A 22658-nucleotide genomic window follows, 5' to 3' on the forward strand; every position below is an offset into this window, starting at 1 on the left:
AGAGGAGTCCTGACAAGCTATCCCCGTGCCGGGTGGGGAGGAAGAAGAGCAAGGTGTGGCTAGAAAACGTGGCGGCTGAGGAAACAGGTGGAAGTGGGACAGATGGCTTATTTAGCTATCAAACTGACAGGGGCATTATGCAACAAATGTGGATGCAAAAGTTAAATGAAACGCTATTGCATTAGTCTCATGTAAACCTACTGGCCCATTCCCAAGAGATGGCGAAAGGCAGTGTTTTTCCGAGTCGTATTACACCACGACAACCAAGGCTGGAATCAAATTACCACGTACATGGATGGCTATGTTGTTCAACCAAGCTAGATTGCAGTATAGTGAGCCCTGCTGGCTGTTCGGAGATCGGTGTGCCCCTTTCTTCACTGACGCGTGGTGAATGGGGTGAGAGATTGGCACCATCTAACATTCAAAATAACATGTCATGAGACATCTCAGATTCACATGGGTGACTGTTTGGTAAATGAGCAATGGAAGCTCAATGTCACTATTGACGCAGAAATGGAAAGAGGTGTGTGTAAAGCAGCAAATTTCTGGCAACAGGTGTTAGAGCGCATAGTTAATGTAACTCTCACATTTACATCATGTAATTTGGCGTTGAGGGCACCGTGAAAAGCTGGGGCAGGCCAACAGTGGGAATTTTCTTAGTATAATTGAACTGCTGTCATTTTACGACATAGTTCTGAAATAACTTTTAGAATGCCCCACAGGATCCTTTAACTATCTTAGTGTCACGCCCTGACCTTAAAGCTGTTTTATTTCTCTATTTGGTTAGGTCAGGGTGTGATTTGGGTGGGAATTCTGTTTTCTATTTCTTTGTTTATGGCCAAGTGTGGTTCCCAAGCAGAGGCAGCTGTCTATCCTTGTCTCTGATTGGGAATCATACTTAGGCAGCCTTTTTCCCACCTAATGTGGTGGGTATTTGCTTATTTTCTCTGTGTGTTTGTGTTCGCCACAGTTGCGTCACGTTCGGTTTCTGTTTACCAGTTTTTTTGTGAAGGTTTCACTTCATTAAAGATGTGGAATTACATGCACTCTGACAGGGAGTTTGAAGACAGTGAACGTGACACTTAGTCCTCAAATCCAAAATGAGCTGATTTTATATCTTAGCCGAGCGAGTGAAGTGTGACATTCAGGAAGAGATGCAGGAAACCCCTTTTTTTTTTCTATTATCACACCGGATGTATCCAAAGTAGACCACTTAAGCAAAGTATATCGCTATGTGAGGGTGATAAGGGATACAAATAATGTCGCCACAGAGTCGTTTTGGGGATTTCTGGAGACTGCTGACACATCAGCAACTGAGCTTCAACATAAAATCCCAGGCAGCATAGAGGATAATGGGCTGGATATTTCAAAATGTCGTGGGCAGGGGTATGATGGAGCTGCTAACATGAGTGTGATCTATTCGGGTGTGCAGGCCAGAATATCTGAAAAAGAGCCACTTACTGTTCATGTGCATTGCACAATCTTAACCTGGCCCTCAGAGATGTAACAGTTATGGTACTGTTGAACTGTTATACACATTCTTCGGGCATAGTCCCTTGCTGTCATAGATATGTGGACGTAATGAAGGCCCTCACCAAGATTGTGCTTTTAAGTGACAAGGAGGACGAGAGGGATGAAGCACTGAAAAAGAAAATGTAAAAATGTTATTTTTTTAGTCGTTCTGCAGACTTAAGATTTTAGAAAATGTGAACGTCGTCTCCAAAATGCCACAGGCCAAAGACGCAGACCTGCACAGGGCAGTCAGCCTACTCAAGGACATGATAGAGGTCCTGTCCGGATTCCGACAGGTATTTGAGAATTCAAAAGTCCCTGCAAAGACCCTTGCTGACAAATGGGGAGCTCAGGACGCATTTGAAGACACTCTGAGAAGGAAGGTGAGGTGTCATTTTGATGAGCTATGCAAGGACGAGCGACTGCCTGATGAGGAGAGTAGTTTTAAAGTCTCTTTAATGCAAACCTTGAAATTGTTCTCCACCAGCTGTCAAACAGATTTAAAGGTCTGTTGGCAACATCATGTCTGTTTGACTCCATCCATCCCACTACCCTGGCCAACGCAGATGATGCGCTCTATGAGACTGCCAGCCGGTTGGTTGAACATTACAGCAAAGATATAACAGCAAGCTTCCCTGGCCAGTTACTCTCTTTCAGGTCCTGTTTTAAGGAAATAGCAAAGCACACTCCAGTGAGAGACCTGGCCAAGATGCTCATTGTGGATTACAATTCAGTCACTGCTACATTTGGGGAAGTAGTTACAGTGATGCTCCTTTTTATGACTACCTGGAGCGGTAGCCGGTGCTGAGTGCTCCATTTCCAAACTGAAAATAATTAAATTATACCTGAGGAGCAGCATGGGACAGGAGAGACTGAGTGGGTTGGCCATTCTGTCCATTGAAAACACCAGGGCAAGGACCATGGATTTGAATTCCATAGTCAACGACTTCGCAGAGCGCAAGGCCTGTCGAATGCCAATCAAATGAGTGAGTAAGCTTATTTTTACAGGGCAGGCTACCCAGACAGCCTATATAAATCAAGATTTATTGAGATGAATTTACACTGCTTGTCAATCTACATCTATGCTCGATCTGTCTTTGGAAACCATGTTCTGGTGCATGGCCGCTGAGCCATTTCATTGTCATCATAGCCTATACATTTAACTAGGCTATAAGAATAATAGTAAGCACATGCGCCTCATATATTGTTAAGGTATGCTGCCATTTAAGACATCTGTTTGAATGCTCCTCTTGAGTGATTTGCTGGTGTTTTTGCTATAGGCCTCTGCAGGAGGCAGATCATTTGAAATACCGGTATGTCAGTTTTTCCGCTGTGCATAACGTCAGCAAGTACTGGGTCATTAGCTGTGTTTCAGTGTTTCTGTCAAGACCTTGATCTATATATTTGTTTTATAATATAGGCTATTGCCTATTATTTTCAGATCAAATAGGGTGGTTTTTGACCGATTTATGCTGATAGACTTATAAGGGTTCATTTCTGACCGCCACGGTGCTGAATGTATAGACTATATTACGGCTTCTCTGGTAACCGTTTCAAATGTGCCCTTAGATTAAGTTCTGCTCTGGTGTTACAATGTTTAGTAATATTAACACAGCCTTAACAACAAAATTATTTTAATTAAGAGAAATAAGGGAGGTGATAGGGGCACGTAACTTTTTTGGGCACCTGGGCCCGTCATGATTAAGCTACTGCATCGCATCATACATCAGGGAAAATCAATCAGCCACCTTCTTAGCCCCACGTACCCTTAAATCATAGACATCCATAGCTACATTAATTTCTTGAGTATCCAATCACAAATATGCATATACAGTTGATGTCGGAAGTTTACATACACTTAGGTTGGAGTCATTACAACTCATTTTTCAACCACTCCACAAATTTCTTGTTAATTAACGAACTATAGTTTTGGCATGTCGGTTAGGACATCTACTTTGTGCATGACACAAATCATTTTTCCAACAGTTGTTTACAAACAATTATTTCACAATCCCAGTGGGTCAGAAGTTTACATACACTAAGTTGACTATTCCTTTAAAAAGATTGGAAATTTGCAGAACATTATGTCATGACGTCATTATGTCATGAAGTTTCTAATAGGCTAATTGACATCATTTGAGTCAATTGGAGGTGTACCTGTGGATGTATTTCAAGGCCTACCTTCAAACTAGGTGCCTCTTTGATTGACATCATGGGAAAACCAAAAGAAATCAGCAAAGACCTCAGAAAAAAATTGTAGACCTCCACAAGTCTGGTTCATCCTTGGGAGCAATTTCCAAACACCTGAAGGTACCTCGTTCATCTGTACAAACAATAGTATGCAAGTATAAACACCATGGGACCACGCAGCCATCATACCGCTCAGGAAGGAGATACGTACATCTCTAGGAGACAGAACGCACTTTGGTGCGAAAAGTGCAACAAAAAAGTCCCAAAACAACAGCAAAGGACCTTGTGAAGATACTGGAGGAAACAGGTACAAAGGTATCTATATCCACAGTAAAATGAGTCCAATGCTCAGCTCAGCATGCTCAGGAAGAAGCCACTGCTCCAAAACCGCCATAAGAAAGACAGACTATGGTTTGCAACTGCACATGGGGACAAAGATCATACTTTTTTTGAGAAATGTCCTGTCTGATGAAACAAAAAATAGGACTGTTTGGCCATAATGACCATCGTTATGTTTCAAGGAAAAAGGGAGATGCTTGCAAGCCGAAGAACACCATCCCAACCTTGAAGCACGGGGTGGCAAGCATCATGTTGAGGGGGTGCTTTGCTGCAGGAGGGACTGGTGCACTTCAAAATAGATGACATCATATTTTTTTATTTCACCTTTATGTAACCAGGTAGGCTAGTTGAGAACAAGTTCATTTACAACTGCGACCTGGACAAGATAAAGCATAGCAGTGTGCACAGATAACAGAGTTACACATGGAGTAAACCATAAACAAGTCAATAACACAGAAAAAAAGAGTCTATATACATTGTGTGCAAAAGGCATGAGGAGGTAGGCGAATAATTACAATTTAGAAGATTAACACTGGAGTGATAAATGATCAGATGGTCATGTGCAGGTAGAGATACTGGTGTGCAAAAGAGCAGAAAAGTAAATAAATAAAAACAGTATGGGGATGAGGTAGACAGATTGGGTGGACTATGGACTATGTAGAGCTGCAGCGCTCTGTTAGTTGCTCAGATAGCAGATGTTTAAAGTTGGTGAGGGAGATAAAAGTCCCCAACTTCAGCAATTTTTGCAATTCGTTCCAGTCACAGGCAGCAGAGAACTGGAAGGAAAGGCGGCCAAATGAGGTGTTGGCTTTAGGGATGATCAGTGAGATACACCTGCTGGAGCGCAAGCTACGGGTGGGTGTTGCCATCGTGACCAGTGAACTGAGATAAGGTGGAGCTTTACCTAGCATGAACTTGTAGATGACCTGGAGCCAGTGGGTCTGGCGACGAATGTAGCGAGGGCCAGCCGACTAGAACATACAGGTCGCAGTGGTGGGTGGTATAAGGTGCTTTAGTAACAAAATGGATGGCACTGTGATAAACTGCATCCAGTTTGCTGAGTAGAGTATTGGAAGCTATTTTGTAGATGACGTCGCCGAAGTCGAGGAAAATAAAGTCGTGATTCTAACTGATCTAAGACAGGGAATTTTTTATTAGGATTAAATGTTAGGAATTGTGAAAAACTGAGTTTAAATGTATCTGGCTAAGGTGTATGTAAACTTCCGACTTCAACTGTAACTGTTGGGTGGTTATCTAATTTATATTACATCCTCAAATGTAACAAGGGCTTGACCCTCAGCAGGCCTGCATTGGATGTGTGCACATCTGGCATGTGCCGTATCTTCTTGCATTTCAGCAGGCATGATTGGGTTCAAACGCCCTGCTAGAGTCTCATTTTTAATTGTACATATTGCATCATGGAATGAGTAGTTGGGTCAACGTACAAGCAGAACTTTCATTGCAACCAAACACATTAGCTAATGTTTTGACTCCTGCGCTTAGTCCGCCATGCATTATTGAAAAATCTATTTCATACTTTCCATTACAGCTATTCTATTTTTTAAATATATTCTTCACATGCATCTTTTACATATAATGAATCATTGTCTTCAATATTTAGTTATACTGTCACTTCGTTGAATCCTTTCTTCCTGGTGAGTAACTTATACTTATTTTTTGGGGGTCTCGATGCCAGTTGCCCACCCATAGGACTGGCTACCTGCCATCATATCATCTGGCTCCAAGGATTATTCCTCGGAGATGAGGCTATCCCCAAAACTACAGTATTGTAATCTGATTACTTTCAGTTACTTTTGGATTACTTTCACCTTGAGGCATTAGAAGACAAAAAAGATCCATCAAACACATTGGTGTGTCATCATAAGTCTCTAACCTGTGGTCATACTCGCTCAGGTGGAACAAACTTCATTCAATGCTGAATTTAAATGCCGGAATGTAGTGGGTTGGAGAAAAAAAGTGTCAATGTTGTTTTTCGCAAACATACTTTCTGAATGTAAAAGTAATCTAGTTTTAAAAAGTATCTAATCTGATTACAATATTTTGCTGGTAATGTAACACTACACTAATCATGTAATCTGTATAGTGTAATCAGTTACTCTACAACCCTGCTTGTTGGCATCTGTGTTGAAGCAATAGTTTACCTCTCCTTTGGCCAACTTGTGTTACTTATGTCATTAGGTCATCTACTGAGTTGTAAAAACAAATGCTCTTTATATTTGTGTTTGAAATAGGATTTGTAATTTGAGTTGTGTGTTTGAAATAGGATTTGTAATATGAGTTGTGTGATTTCCAAGATCGCAGTGTGTTTTGGTTCTGAACTCTCCCTGTCTCTCTGTTCCAGAGTCTTCAGTTGAGGGGGCTGCATGCTCCCATAGTGCAGACGTGCTAGGAAACTAGGGTGGGAGGAGGGTAGATGGACTCGTTGATGCCAACAGAAAAGGTGACTTAAACTAGATTGGGGTGAGAGTGGAGGATGAGCTGAGATGGAAAGAAAAGAAGGAGAGGAGAGCTGAAGGAGAGGTTTCGTACATACCCAGTGTATTCCCGGGTGATATTATTTTTATTATAAAATGTTCATGTCTTATGACCATAGCACCTGTTCCAATGTAAATGCATATGCCGTTTGGCAAACTCCAGGCGGTGCTATGGTCAGACGAAAATAGCCTTCAAAAGAACAATGCATATGCAGAAAATACCTCATCCCTATTGTAAAATATGGTGGTGGATCTTTTATGTTATGGGGCTATTTTGCTTCCACTGGTCCTGGGGCCTTAAGGTCAACAATATCATGAACTACCAAGTACCAGGACATTTTAGCCAAAAACCTGGTTGCCTCTGCCAGGAGGTGTAAACTTGGCTTCAATTGATTCTTCCAGCAAGACAATAACCCCAAGAACACATCACAATCCACAAACAATCCATTTACTTTTTAGATGTGTGTATTGTTAGATGTTACTGCACTGTTGGAGTTAGGAACACAAGCATTCCACTACACACACATATTTATCAGAAGTTATTGCGGATGTGACCAATAAACTTTGATTACATTTGAATAAATTGTTAATTTACCACAAAATCTAAATTATGCAATGGCCATTTCTGTCTCCGGACTTAAAACCTGAATTGAAGAGGGCAGTCCATAAGCACTGACAAAGGTTCTGGAAATATTCTGTATGGAAGAATGGTCTAAAGTTCCTCCCAATGTGTTCTCCAATATCGTAAAACATTTTAGATAAAAGGCTCAGTGTCATTATGCTCACAATGGGAGGGTGCTGAAGTATTGAAAACAGGGCATCCAATAATTTTGACCTATATTTTAGAGATTATTTTTTATTACTTGTCAAACACTTTCCCTGAGGAATTGTATTAGCATAATATGTTGCAATTTTTTTGGAGCATACAAAATAGCTCAATATTTGTATTGATTATTTTATATTGTGTTTATGCTCATCTTTAATCAAGATAGTTAATCATTCCGTACCCCACTGTACATGCAGGGCCTTTTCTCGAAGAACTCTACTCTAATGGAGGGTTAAGTGAATGGGTTTCACTTAACCCTCAAACGTGCCCAGTTTTACTCTTTTTGATGTTGTCAACCCCATTCTAACCTGAAGGGGCAATTCAAGCCTGTTGATTAAAGACTCTTTTGGGGGAGAGTTTTAGCCTGTTTTGAACTGGTCAAAACTTCATCCATTTAAGTTATTAATAAGACCATGGAGGATGAAATTAGCTCAACCCTCTTGCTTAAGAGTAGGGAGTAGATGAGTACGAAATACAAAGCCAAGTTTATAAATGTGGTTATGTTTTTCACTGGGTAGATACAACCAACTAACATTCCCCTTTTGGATCACTCTTCCTTGGATCTTTTCAGTCATATTGGGTTCGTTTTTTCAAGCCGTTGTGTGTATATAGAGAATTTGAATTAAAGAATGTAAATAATCCAATAGTCTCACTTCATCATTACATCCGTCACTCTCACAATAAGTTTCATTTTTGGGCATGTTTTATATTTGAAATTAATTTAAATGGAATTGACCCAACCCTGGTGGAGGTACTCCTTTAATGATAATTAGGGGGTAAGAGCAAGTGTCTTTTGGGGTTCCTTTCCTAAATCATAAAACAGTTTATTATTCAACGTAAACTGAAATTCCAATATCAATTGAGAGCTCAACAGGCACAATACCTTCCATAATAGCGTCAAAAACCTGTGATGGGTGTAATACTGCAGTGATGCGACTATCACTTTGCACAACATTTTGTACATTAAAGTCATGGCTGGCTTTTGTTCTCAGGCTAAACTCTTTGCAGGCATGTAGTGACTTGGCTCAGTATTTGGAGATTTTGCTTAGAATATCAGTGTTATTAATTAAACAGTTCTTGAATTTAAAGTATTCAAACATACACCGTTGTGTGTCCAGGTTGCTCTAAGTCTAAAGTCTAAAACAAAGTCTAAGTCTAAGTCTAAAACATACTGTACTGACATTACCTGTAACATTACCTTCGTCTGAGGAAGAGTAGTCAAGATCGGACCAAAATGCAGCGTGGTACGTGTCCATGTTAAATTTATTGCAACTGAACACAAAATAATACAAAATAACAACGTGAAAGAAATGAAAATCGAAACAGTTCCGTATGGTGAAAACAACTACCCACAAACACCAGGTGGGAACAGGCTACCTAAGTATGGTTCTCAATCAGAGACAACGATTGACAGCTGCCTTTGATTGGGAACCATACCAGGCCAAACACATAGAACTAATACACACAGAACAAACAGAATGCCCACCCCAACTCACGCCCTGACCAAACTAAAATAGAGACAAAAAAAAGGAACTAAGGTCAGGACGTGACATTACCATGGGATAGTTTTTCAAAAGATGTCAGCTTTAGCTGATAAAGCAGCTTACTAAAAAAACAAAATGCTATGGAAACAAAAACATAAAATAAATCTAATTGTACAGGTGAATACTCAAGGGTGTATGTTTTCATACAAAAAAGTAAAGTTGCAACAATATAATCCTATGCAAATTCCACCTGCATAGTTCAGGGAAAATCCCATTTAAAGCACTTGTGGTAGGTAGCCTGTAAGATTCTGTTCTGACTTCAAACCAAATACTCTGACAATCTTTTGCACTGTATTCTAGCAGCTCAGCATAACACTTCTTACAGAAACCAACACAATGTCATTCAAAAGTAAGACTCCAACCTTAAGCCACATCTTGTTTTGTTGAAACAAAGACAAAGCGCTATCAGTTTGTGGTAGGCATTTGGTCACCTGTATCATCAAATCATTCTTCCGAGCCTGTAGCCTTGTCTTCAGTTTCCCAAACCTAGCAGGATTTTATGAATGAACTCGAACGTGTTGGACAGTTCTTTCGGATAACTGAGATGTAGAGCATAGATCAGACCAAACATTACCCAGGAAAGCATCCGTAAGTCTGGGGGGGTCAATTACCACAACTTCACTCTCCAGGAAGACAGATCTTGACCGGAATGTAGTGGGTTGGATTTTCAGTGTTGTCACCAACGATTGTCAGCAGGGCTACAGGTGAGTCACCAAGCTCTGGCTCGTCTGCATCCTGCACCTGAAATACACAATGGACTTCAGATGAGAATACTAGACCAACATGTTATTTAGCAATATATCTATGCGGACCTATGGTTGGCTAGATAGACCATACTCACCCATTTAGTCCTCTTAGATCACCTCAGGAGCTAGGGTGGGTTGATTGGGAATGGGCACAATAATACAAAATAACCAGAATGACAGGAAACCTACCTTGCATGTTTTGAAAAATCCGGAGACTTCCTCACGCAGCAACACAGGAAGAGTACGGAGAATAGTTGTGGGAATCATGTAGTTCATTAAGGGACATAGGCTTACTAATCTAACCTGGTACCAGAGAAAGATTTGAATATTTAGCTTTAAATCACTTGTTACGTGCTGACATGTGCTGAGCTTGGTTTAATTAGGAACATGGTACAATTTCAGACACAATAATAATAGATGTGGCATAAAGACAAGATTAAATGGACAATAGTCTGATGGGTGACAATATTATCATTTGTCAAATAAAGAAGACTAGAATATCAAGATAGCTGGAATGTTTGATATGACTATTGCCTTTCAAATTCCACGAGAGAATAGATAGTGTTGCCATTGTTTTTCTAAAATGTAATTGTTATCTTTAGTGTTGACAGGTAATGTTGTTAGGTAACATTAGAATGCGAAATGTAAATATTTGAAAGAACATAACATTTCCATCATTTATGTTACTGTAGGCTATACTTTATGTAAAAGAAAAAACGAATTTCAAAAGTAAAATCTATTTTATTCATGGATGTCTTTGTTACAACAATGAAACAAAATGCATCTGCAATGAAACACAGTAGAAGCTTATTTTTATAAAGACAAAATAAATAAAAATACCCAAAACATGCCAAGCCTGCTGTGAATAGTGAAGATCAGCGCAAAAGCAATAATGGCATTATAATGGATATACAGTAAGTGTCATATGATTTTTTGTTGTTGCTGTTATCGTTTATCCTCACAGTCACTACAAACCTTTGTCACTTTCACTTGATTGCAACACTTCCTACAAACAAGTCGCTTACAGCTGAAACAGGGGTCATAGATTTTGTTCCAGGGTGCATCTGCCCACCTTTTTCTCCTCCCCGGGAGCTGTTTCTCCTTCCTCCCCGCAGTTTCTCCTCCCCGGGAGCTGTTTCTCCTTCCTCCCCGCAGTTTCTCCTCCCTCCCCGGGAGCTGTTTCTCCTTCCTCCCCGGGAGCTGTTTCTCCTTCCTCCCCGCAGTTTCTCCTCCCTCCCCGGGAGCTGTTTCTCCTTCCTCCCCGGGAGCTGTTTCTCCTTCCTCCCCGCAGTTTCTCCTCCCCGGGAGCTGTGCTCAAGTCAAATATGGTGTAGAACACAGCAACAGGCCAGCGGCGAGTTCCTCCTGTCACTGTTCCTCCTTTTACCTAGTACAGCCTTGCCATCTGATCCAAAACAGAGAATTGATGACCTACGCTGCATGCATTGACAGTGTCCTACAGAGGTCCATGCAAGCCAGACCTTTTGATTTCTATATCCTATCAGAAAGTGCAGATTCCGAGGTTTCGAATGAACCTATTTTTGCCAAACAACTGTACAAATAGCAGAGATGGTCTCTGTTTCAAAATGTAACATTTTCCCATGGCTCCATGCATTCCTCATGTGAGTAGGCTACTGGTGACAATCAGCAATAGCCATTCTGGAAATTCCATTATATTCTTACTGTAAAGTATGTGTGCTGACTGAGGTAGGGCAGGGCCCTGTGATGTCTGCTAAATGAACAAGTTTATTTCATTGGCATGGGCAGCCATAGATTGGCATGGCCCAGCCATAGCCTTGGCTACTAAGCACAGATAAATACAACTCAAAACATGCTATTCTGTTCTTTTGAAATACATTGCCTTGTATCATGTTTTTTTATGACCTTCCTAACGAAATATTAATGCATTTATTTGAGATTGTGTATATTAACACTAGAAAGACAGAGAGCATCATGGTTACTCAAAACGAATTTAAATGTTTAATTACGCTTCCATTTTTCAAGTCATGTCCCCCTACTCCTTGACTTTTCCTACATGAGTCTATATACGTAACACACTGTCATTATTAGAATCTCAATATCTCAAACAGAACTGGAGTTATGACCGGAACATGCCATTTAAAAAAATAATAATAATTCCCGGCCTGCTCTGCTACTTCGATTTTTTTGTTGTTGAATGTGTCATGCCCAGTTGATAATCCCACCGATAATTGCCTCAACTGAACCTAAACTATACAGAAACACATTTCACACATATAACAACAGATTAAATAAATGAAGTAAAGTATGATGGGGGATAAAGGGGAGAATGGGTGAGTTGATGAGAGAGGGGAAGTGAACAATGCATAATTATGTCATCACCAATTGTGAATGAAGAACAGGGCCGGCACAGTGAAGGCCATTCTATTGTATTGATCTATTCTAATTATAATCTCAAAATGGTATTAACCCTATATCAGTCCAAGTAGTCTACACAGTGAGTGTGCATAATTTACAATGGCAAGACCAAGATGAAGGGATGCACATGCTGCGTTAGCATTACTACAAGGTCTGAATGAAAATGACTCAGATTGCTGGGAAGAAATGGATCATGACATTTCTGATTATCATTATTGTGATTCATGCTGCATGGCTTTCCATATCTGGGAAAGGATCCATATCGGACAGCAGGAGAGAAAGTGGCGGATAATGTTTTGGATCAGATGGCATGGCTGTACTAGGTGAAAGGAGGAACAGTGAAAGGAAGAACTCGCCGGTGGCCTGTTGCTGTGTTCTACAACATGTTTGACTTGGCTGTCTGCTATCAAAGCACAGGTGATGTTCAAGCAGTGCATGTACAACACCATGAGCAGGAGAGACTTTATCATGTCTGGCGCATGGGCTGAGTGAGAGACATCAAATAAAATAAAATGTTATCTGTCACATACACGTTTAGCAGACTTTATTGCAGGTGTAGCGAAATGCTTCATACACCATGAAGGCCGAGGAAGCAGCAAAGATTCCATGTGAGTCATTACATGAGCCAAATTGAGCACAGCTCCCAGGGAGGAGAAACTGCAAGGTGGGCAGATGCACTCGGAACAAAATCTATGACCCCTGTTTCAGCTGTAAGCGACTTGTTTGTAGGAAGTGTTTCAATCAAGTGAAAGTGACAAAGGTTTGTGGTGACTGTCAGGATAAACGATAACAGCGAAATGAGATCCAACTGTTGCGTGTAAAATAAACATTTTGACCGCTGTCATATGACACTTACTGTATATTCATTATAATGCCATTATTGCTTATGTGCTGATTTTCACTGTTCACAAGTAAGCTTGTGTCACGACTACAGCCCAAGTTGGTTCCTCTCCTTGTTCGGGCGGTGCTCGGCGGTCGGCGTCGCCGGTCTACTAGCCATAGCCGATCCACTTTTCATTTTCCATTTGTTTTGTCTTTGTTTCTACACACCTGTTTTTCATTCCCCTAATTATTGTTCATGTATGTAACCTTCTGTTTCCCCCATGGTGTTGTGCGGGATTGTTTTATGTCATGTCCGGTAATGTTGGTGACTGGTTATTTCGACGGGTGCTGTTTCTTGCCCGTGCGTAAAAGTTGATGTTTGTGTTTGGGCAAGTGTATTGTTTTACCTTGCACCATTCATTATTCTGAGTATAGTTACGTTGCTCTCAATTCTCTGCTCTCCTGCGCCTGACTGCATACACCACCATTCTGACAGCTTGGCACGTTTTGGGTATTTTTATTTATTTTGTTTATATAAAAATAAGCTTTTACTGTGTTTCATCATACACACTTTTTGTTACATAGTAATATATTTTACCTATAGTATAGCCAACAGTACTATAAACTGATGAAAATGTTGTTCTTTTAAATATTACCATTTCGTATTCTAATGTTACCTAACACCTTCAAAAACACAGCTAAATTACATTGACACGAAGGGGGCTCCAATGAGACCAGGCTTTTGTAGTTAAATTGATTAATTAGACTGGTGGCTATTGGAACTCTCCGAGGCCCTGCTATTCTACTGTATATATGCACACGGTCATACCATCATGGCACTTTGAGGAGGAAATGATCAGAATTTTTTTTATTTTATGATATTTGTGTGAAAGTACTGCTAGAGTGTTAAATACACATATTTAGGAGAAGTCAGGTACAGGTGGGTTCAAGGTTTTTATTGAAATTAAGTTATTGAAATGACAAAATTGAACATGTCAGATTGACCATCTTGGCGGATCTAGTGATAAGCCCCTTCCCCTGTTTCCTGCCCCCAAGGCTCCTCTCCCCGCTTCCCCTACCCTGCACTATCATAATAATAAAGTAAAATATACAATAAGTAACCAATTTCAAACTTAAGGGTTGGTAATGAAGAAAAAATTAAGAAAATGAAAACAAAAAAAAGATATGAGAGATGTAAGCTTAATGCCTAAACAGTAAACAAATGGGACATCTGATATTGCAATAGCACTTAATCCATTATCTTAATTTATTACTAGGAATATGCTTTGAACGACAAACAAATGTTTTATATTTTATACATAACATAAACATATGACTTTAAGTAAATATAAAAGTATTTATTCATCAATGCCACAAAATGTGCAAGCATTTCGCTACACTCACATTCACATTTCGCTACACTCACATCCACCTCTCTAAAAACAAGTCTCTCACCGTTGCCACCTGCTATAGACCACCCTCTGCCCCCAGCTGTGCTCTGGACACCATATGTGAACTGATTGCCCCCCATCTATCTTCAGAGTTCGTGCTGCTAGGTGACCTAAACTGGAACATGCTTAACACCCCAGCCATCCTACAATCTAAACTTGATGCCCTCAATCTCACACAAATTATCAATGAACCTACCAGGTACCTCCCCAAAGCCTTAAACACGGGCACCCTCATAGATATCATCCTAATCAACTTCCCCTCTAAATACACCTCTGCTGTCTTCAACCAAGATCTCAGCGATCACTGCCTCATTGCCTGCATCCGTAATGGGTCAGCGGTCAAACGACCTCCACTCATCACTGTAAAACGCTCCCTGAAACACTTCTGCGAGCAGGCCTTTCTAATCGACCTGGCCGGGGTATCCTGGAAGGATATTGATCTCATCCCGTCAGTAGAGGATGCCTGGATATTTTTTAAAAATGCCTTCCTAACCATCTTAAATAAACATGCCCCATTCAAGAAATTTAGAACCAGGAACAGATATAGCCCTTGGTTCTCCCCAGACCTGACTGCCCTTAACCAACACAAAAACATCCTATGGCGTTCTGCATTAGCATCGAACAGCCCCCGTGATATGCAGCTGTTCAGGGAAGCTAGAAACCATTATACACAGGCAGTTAGAAAAGCCAAGGCTAGCTTTTTCAAGCAGAAATTTGCTTCCTGCAACACTAACTCAAAAAGTTCTGGGACACTGTAAAGTCCATGGAGAATAAGAACACCTCCTCCCAGCTGCCCACTGCACTGAAGATAGGAAACACTGTCACCAATGATAAATCCACCATAATTGAGAATTTCAATAAGCATTTTTCTACGGCTGGCCATGCTTTCCACCTGGCTACTCCTACCCCGGACAACAGCACTGCACCCCCAACAGCAACTCGCCCAAGCCTTCCCCATTTCTCCTTCTCCCAAATCCATTCAGCTGATGTTCTGAAAGAGCTGCAAAATCTGGACCCCTACAAATCAGCCGGGCTAGACAATCTGGACCCTTTCTTTCTAAAATCATCTGCCGAAATTGTTGCCACCCCTATTACTAGCCTGTTCAACCTCTCTTTCGTGTCGTCTGAGATTCCCAAAGATTGGAAAGCAGCTGCGGTCATCCCCCTCTTCAAAGGGGGGGACACTCTTGACCCAAACTGCTACAGACCTATATCTATCCTACCGTGCCTTTCTAAGGTCTTCGAAAGCCAAGTCAACAAACAGATTACTGACCATTTCGAATCTCACCATACCTTCTCTGCTATGCAATCTGGTTTCAGAGCTGGTCATGGGTGCACCTCAGCCACGCTCAAGGTCCTAAACGATATCTTAACCGCCATCGATAAGAAACATTACCTTGCAGCCGTATTCATTGATCTGGCCAAGGCTTTCGACTCTGTCAATCACCACATCCTCATCGGCAGACTCGACAGCCTTGGTTTCTCAAATAATTGCCTCGCCTGGTTCACCAACTACTTCTCTGATAGAGTTCAGTGTGTCAAATCGGAGGGTCTGCTGTCCGGACCTCTGGCAGTCTCTATGGGGGTGCCACATGGTTCAATTCTTGGACCGACTCTCTTCTCTGTATACATCAATGAGGTCGCTCTTGCTGCTGGTGAGTCCCTGATCCACCTCTACGCAGACGACACCATTCTTTATACTTCCGGCCCTTCTTTGGACACTGTGTTAACAACCCTCCAGGCAAGCTTCAATGCCATACAACTCTCCTTCCGTGGCCTCCAATTGCTCTTAAATACAAGTAAAACTAAATGCATGCTCTTCAACCGATCGCTACCTGCACCTACCAGCCTGTCCAACATCACTACTCTGGACGGCTCTGACTTAGAATACGTGGACAACTACAAATACTTAGGTGTCTGGTTAGACTGTAAACTCTCCTTCCAGACCCATATCAAACATCTCCAATCCAAAGTTAAATCTAGAATTGGCTTCCTATTTCGCAACAAAGCATCCTTCACTCATGCTGCCAAACATACCCTTGTAAAACTGACCATCCTACCAGACCTCGACTTTGGCGATGTCATTTACAAAATAGCCTCCAATACCCTACTCAACAAATTGGATGCAGTCTATCACAGTGCAATCCGTTTTATCACCAAAGCCCCATATACTACCCACCATTGCGACCTGTACGCTCTCGTTGGCTGGCCCTCGCTTCATACTCGTCGCCAAACCCACTGGCTCCATGTCATCTACAAGACCCCGCTAGGTAAAGTCCCCCTTATCTCAGCTCGCTGGTCACCATAGCATCTCCCACCTGTAGCACACGCTCCAGCAGGTATATCTCTCTAGTCACCCCAAAACCAATTCTTTCTTTGGCCGCCTCTCCTTCCAGTTCTCTGCTGCCAATGACTGGAACGAACTACAAAAATCTCTGAAACTGGAAACACTTATCTCCCTCACTAGCTTTAAGCACCAACTGTCAGAGCAGCTCACAGATTACTGCACCTGTACATAGCCCACCTATAATTTAGCCCAAACAACTACCTCTTTCCCAACTGCATTTAATTTTTATTTATTTATTTATTTTGCTCCTTTGCACCCCATTATTTTTATTTCTACTTTGCACATTCTTCCATTGCAAAACTACCATTCCAGTGTTTTACTTGCTATATTGTATTTACTTTGCCACCATGGCCTTTTTTGCCTTTACCTCCCTTCTCACCTCATTTGCTCACATTGTATATAGACTTGTTTATACTGTATTATTGACTGTATGTTTGTTTTACTCCATGTGTAACTCTGTGTCGTTGTATCTGTCGAACTGCTTTGCTTTATCTTGGCCAGGTCGCAATTGTAAATGAGAACTTGTTCTCAACTTGCCTACCTGGTTAAATAAAGGTAAAATAAAAATAAAATAAATAAAACATTAACATCTGCTAACCATGTGTATGTGACAAATAAAATTTGATTTGATGTATAAATGTTTTTCTTTGTAATATTTATCCAATCCAGTGTACATTGTACTATCAATTGGCGAGAGAGCTTCAAAGTTGGTTCCTGTTTCAATCAAGTCTTTGGACACATCGGGGCGGGGTAGCCTAGTGGTTAGAGTGTTGGACTAGTAACCGAAAGGTTGCAAGTTCAAATCCCTGAGCTGACAAGGTACAAATCTGTTGTTCTGCCCCTGAACAGGCAGTTAACCCACTGTTCCTACGCTGTCATTGAAAATAAGAATTTGTTATTAACTGACTTGCCTAGTTAAATAAAGGTTAACAAAAACACCTTAATGATTGGTTGACAAATAGTGTCTCCAACTAGCCAGGTGATGGCTGCATGATGCAGCCAGTCAGAAGCAACTGCAGTGACTTGAAGGGGACCTTTGATCACATGGTTTTTGTGAAGTTCATGCAGTCGACACACTTCGAAAGGTGTGACCAACAATGGTCACCAACCTAGAAAAGTGTATCCGCTCGATCATTTCCATTGGCATCACCAGCGGAAGATCATTTTCCCTGTTACTGTCCTATATGTACTTGTCCATTCCCATTGTGTCATTGTTCCAATGAAGACCATGAAGAAGGCTGGAACTTCAATAAAATAATGAGTTTTTCATGGTGAGCGAGCATTGCTGTCTCGTTACAGCAATGGAGGAGTAGCGAGAAGGATCGGAGGACCAATGCGCAACGTGGTAAGTGTCCATAATGTTTAATCAAACGCAACAGAACACTGGAACAAAACAATAAACGTGAATAAACGAAACAGTCCCGTGTGGTAACAAACACTGACACGGAAGACAAACACCCACAACTCAAAAATGAAACCAGGCTACCTAAGTATGATTCTCAATCAGGGACAACAATTGACAGCTACCTCTGATTGAGAACCATACTAGGCCGACCACAGAAATACCAAATGATAGAAAAACGAACATAAACAACCCACCCAACTCACGCCCTGACCATACTAAAACAAAGACATAATAAAAAAACTAAGGTCAGAACGTGACAATTGCACCTTTTCCTTTTCAATGATAGCTTTGCAATGGAAAAATCGATGCTCACTTAAAGTTCATATTCAATTTAGAATTATTAACACAATGTTTAGCATATTTATATATTTTTCATTTATTTAATACACATGATTTCCGATGTTCTATTTGTGACACGTAAGGTGTGGGTTGATGGTCACTAGACTTGATACTGAAACGTACAGATTATTCTAATATCTGTTGATAGTGATTGACGCCAGACTGGAGGTCCAAGTACAAGGACAGAGGATACACTGATTATTCACTGTTGTATTGAATTGATGACATTGTGTGATTCTGTAGCAGCTGACAAAGTAACTGCCGTTTTGTTTGGACTTCATACAAGCCTCTTGGACTGGTGTTTACAGAACATTTGGTGCTGTCTGATTAGGATATAAAGGGCCTGTTTCAAAGAGGCCAGTTAGACATTTTCTCTGCTTCTGTGCTGGGAGGTGTCTGCCTGTTGCAACTTGTAATAAAGCGGATTGACTTTTTGATTGACTATGTCTGTGACTGCACTTCTCTTTTGTTGACCTAGAAATTCCTATTAGAAGTTGATTTCAACTCCAGGTAAAGATATTGTGACCTTGATCTTCATGTTCATGTTCCTTTGCGAAAATGGCGTGGGGCTCAAACGTATCGTTAAAGGCACTTTCATTGATGGCTTGGGTTTATATTGGTCTAACACTAGCCCAGCTCAACACTGGAAAAGGCAACTTTAATGCGGGTGAGGCCAACCAAGGTTTTACCAGTAAAGGTCTGGCATATGATGGTCATGATTCTAATGCTGAAGCTTCTGTACCATCAAATGACCTGGGAAGTGAAATGGCCATTGACCCACGTGTTTGGAAATACCTCAAAGGTAAGAATGTGCCGGCAACTGTCATTGATTTGTAAAGTAGGCTAGGCTACACCATCTATTTAGTAGGCCTCTATTTGACCTATGTTACTTGATCATGTGCAGAGTGAAGGTGTCCAATTTAAGATTTAAACTACACAAAATTGTCTGTTTTATGTTTTATGTATGGTTTCAAACTTAGTTTTTTGCATAGTCATCTAGCCCAGACATATTATTGAAAGTCTGGACAAATCATGGGTTTTCTTCTCATATTAAACCTAAAATATGTACAAAATCTATATTTGTATCAGCTATCAAACCATATAAAGGATCAACCTCCTAATTATCCCACCCCCACCCCTCATAGAAAATGTAGTGTTCATTTCCCATATACCTTTTTCAGATAATGTCTTTCCACATGTAAAGAAATGTTTTATTTGTTCATGTCTTAGTTTTTCAGAAGAGTCCTAAAAGTGGAAGGCAGTCTCATGTCAACCAGCCTTTGTATCACTGTGGCAATGCACATCTCTCCATCCGGTTTTCAATGATTCGGCAGGCTGAGCTCTATTTCGTAGAAGGTAGGTAAAAAAACTCAATCTTTTTATTGACTAGAAACATTTTTACTTGCTTATTAATACCTTGAAGCTTTACCGCTTGCTTTATAATATAAGTAGTATTTTTATAATTTCTTAATTTCTTAAAAATAATATACTCTACTCTTCCAGCTACAATAGTCATTTACAACATTAACAATGTCTACACTGTATTTCTGATCAATTTTATGTTATTTTAATGGACAAAAAAAGGGTTTTCTTTCAAATACAAGGACATTTCTAAATGACCCCAAACTTTTGAACGGTAGTGTATATACTCAACAAAAATATAAACGCAACAGTTCATATAAGGAAATCAGTCAATTGAAATAAAGTCAATTGAATCTATCTATCTATTCAATGTATAATCCATTTATTTCACATGACTAGGAATACAGATAGTTGGTCACCATTATCCCAGAAACCCTAGACCCACTCCAATTTGTATTCCGCCCCAAAAGATGCATATCTGCAATAAAGACAGATCCACAGATGATACAATCTCAATGGTACGTCACATTGCCCTTTCACACCTGGACAAAAGGAACACCTATGTGAGAATGCTATTCATTGACTACAGATCAGCGTTCAACACCATAGTGCCCTCAAAGCTCATCACTAAGTTAAGGACCCTGGGACTAAACACCTCCCTCTGCAACTGGATCCTGGACTTCCTGACAGGTCGCCCCCAGGTGGTAAGGGTAGGTAACAACACATCTGCCACATTGATCCTCAACACGGGGGCCTCTAAATGGTGTGTGCTCAGTCCCCTCCTGTACTCCCTGTTCACTCATGACTGCACCCAGGCACATCTCCGAAACCATCATTAAGTTTGCCGATGACACAACGATGAGACAGCCTATAGGGAGAAGGTAAGACACCTGACCGTGTGGTGCAAGGACAACAACCTCTCCCTCAAAGTGATCAAGAACGGGGCTGTAGTGAATCAGGTTGAGAGCTTCAAGTTCCTTGGCATCCACGTCACCAACAAACTAACATGGTCCAAGCACACCAAGACAGACGTGAAGAGGGCATGACAAAACCTATTTCCCCTCAGGAGAAAGATTTGGCATGAGTCCTCAGATCGTCAAAAGGTTTTACAGCTGCACCATCGAGAGCATCCTGACGGGTTGCATCACTGCCTGGTATGGCAACTGCTGGGCCTCCGACCACAAGGCCCTACATAGGGTAGTGTGAACGGCCCAGTACATCACCGGGGCCAAGCGTCTTGCCATCCAGGACCTCTATACCAGGCGGTGTCAGAGGAAGGCCCTAAAACTTGTCAATGACTCCAGGCACCCTAGTTATAGACTGTTCTCTCTGCTACTGCATGGCAGGTGGTACCGGAGAGCCAAGTCTAGGTCCAAGAGGCTTCTAAACAGCTTCTACCCCCAAGCCATAAGACTCCTGAACATCTAATCACATGGCTACCCAGACTATTTGCATTGTCCCCCCCTTCTACGCTGCTGCAACTCTCTGTTATTATCTATGCATAGTCACTTTATTAACTCTACCTACATGCACATATTACCTCAATTACCTCAAAACCGGTGCCCCCGAACATTGACTCTGTACCGGTACCCCCTGTATACAGCCCCGCTATTGTTATTTACTGCTGCTCTTTAATGATTTGTTATTCTTATCTCTTACTTTTTGGGGGTATTTTCTTAACTGCATTGTTGGTTAAGGGCTTGTAAAGTAAGCATTTCACTGTTGTATTCGGCGCATGTGACAAATACAATTCGATTTGATTTGAGATACCTTTAAAAAAAAGTAGAGTCGTGGATCAGAAAACCAGACAGTATCTGGAGTGACCACCATTTGTCTCATGCAGCGTGACATCTCCTTCACATAGAGTTATCCATGCTGTTGATTGTGGCCTGTGGAATGTTGTCCCACTCCTCATCAATGGCTGTGCGAATTTGCTGGATATTGGCTGGACCTGAACACACTGTCGTTGACGTCAATCCAGAGCATTCCAAAATTCTGACGTGTGACATGCCTGGTAAGTATGCAGGCAATGGAAGAATTGGGACATTTTCAGCTTTCAGGAGTTGTGTACAGATCCTTACAACATGGGGTAGTGCATTATTATGCTGAAACATGAGGTGATGACAGAGGATGAATGGCACGCCAATGAGTCTCAGGATCTCGTCATGGTATCTCTGTGCATTCAAATTGCCATGGATAAAAGGCAATTGTGTTCATTGTCCGTAGCTTGGGGGGGGGCACTCCGTTCACAATGTTGACATCAAACCTCTCGCCCACACAACTTCATACACTTGGCCTTTAGTTGTGAGGCCGGTTGGACATCCTCTCTAAAACAACGTTAGAGGCGGCTTATGGTAGAGAAATGAACATTAAATTATCTGGCAACAGCCCTGGTGGACATTCCTGCAGTCAGCATGCCAATTGCACTCCCTCAACTTGAGACATCTGTGGCATTGCTTTGTGTGATAAAACTGCACATTTTAGAGTGGCCTTTTATTCTCCCCAGCATAAGTTGCACCTATGTAATGATCATGCTGTTTAATCAGCTTCTTGATATACCACACCTGTCAGGTGGATGGATTATCTTGGCAAAGGAGAAATGCTCACTAACAGGGCCGTAAACAAATATGTGCAGAACATTTGAGAAAAATAATCTCTTTTGGTGTATGGAAAATTTCTGGAATCTTTTATTTCAGCTCATGAAACATGGAATCAACACTTTACATGTTGCGTTCATATTTTTGCTCAGTCTATATTTCTTTTTACTCAGTCGGGATCAACTTACTGTACACAAGGTGCAATCCCCCGCCCCCCCCCCTCCGGACCTCACTAAATCTCAGACCCTGGCTATGGCCCTGGATCCAGGATATATATCCCTTTGCA

The sequence above is a fragment of the Oncorhynchus tshawytscha genome, linkage group LG31, assembly GCF_018296145.1.
Source record: "Oncorhynchus tshawytscha isolate Ot180627B linkage group LG31, Otsh_v2.0, whole genome shotgun sequence".
Lineage (NCBI taxonomy): Eukaryota > Metazoa > Chordata > Actinopteri > Salmoniformes > Salmonidae > Oncorhynchus > Oncorhynchus tshawytscha.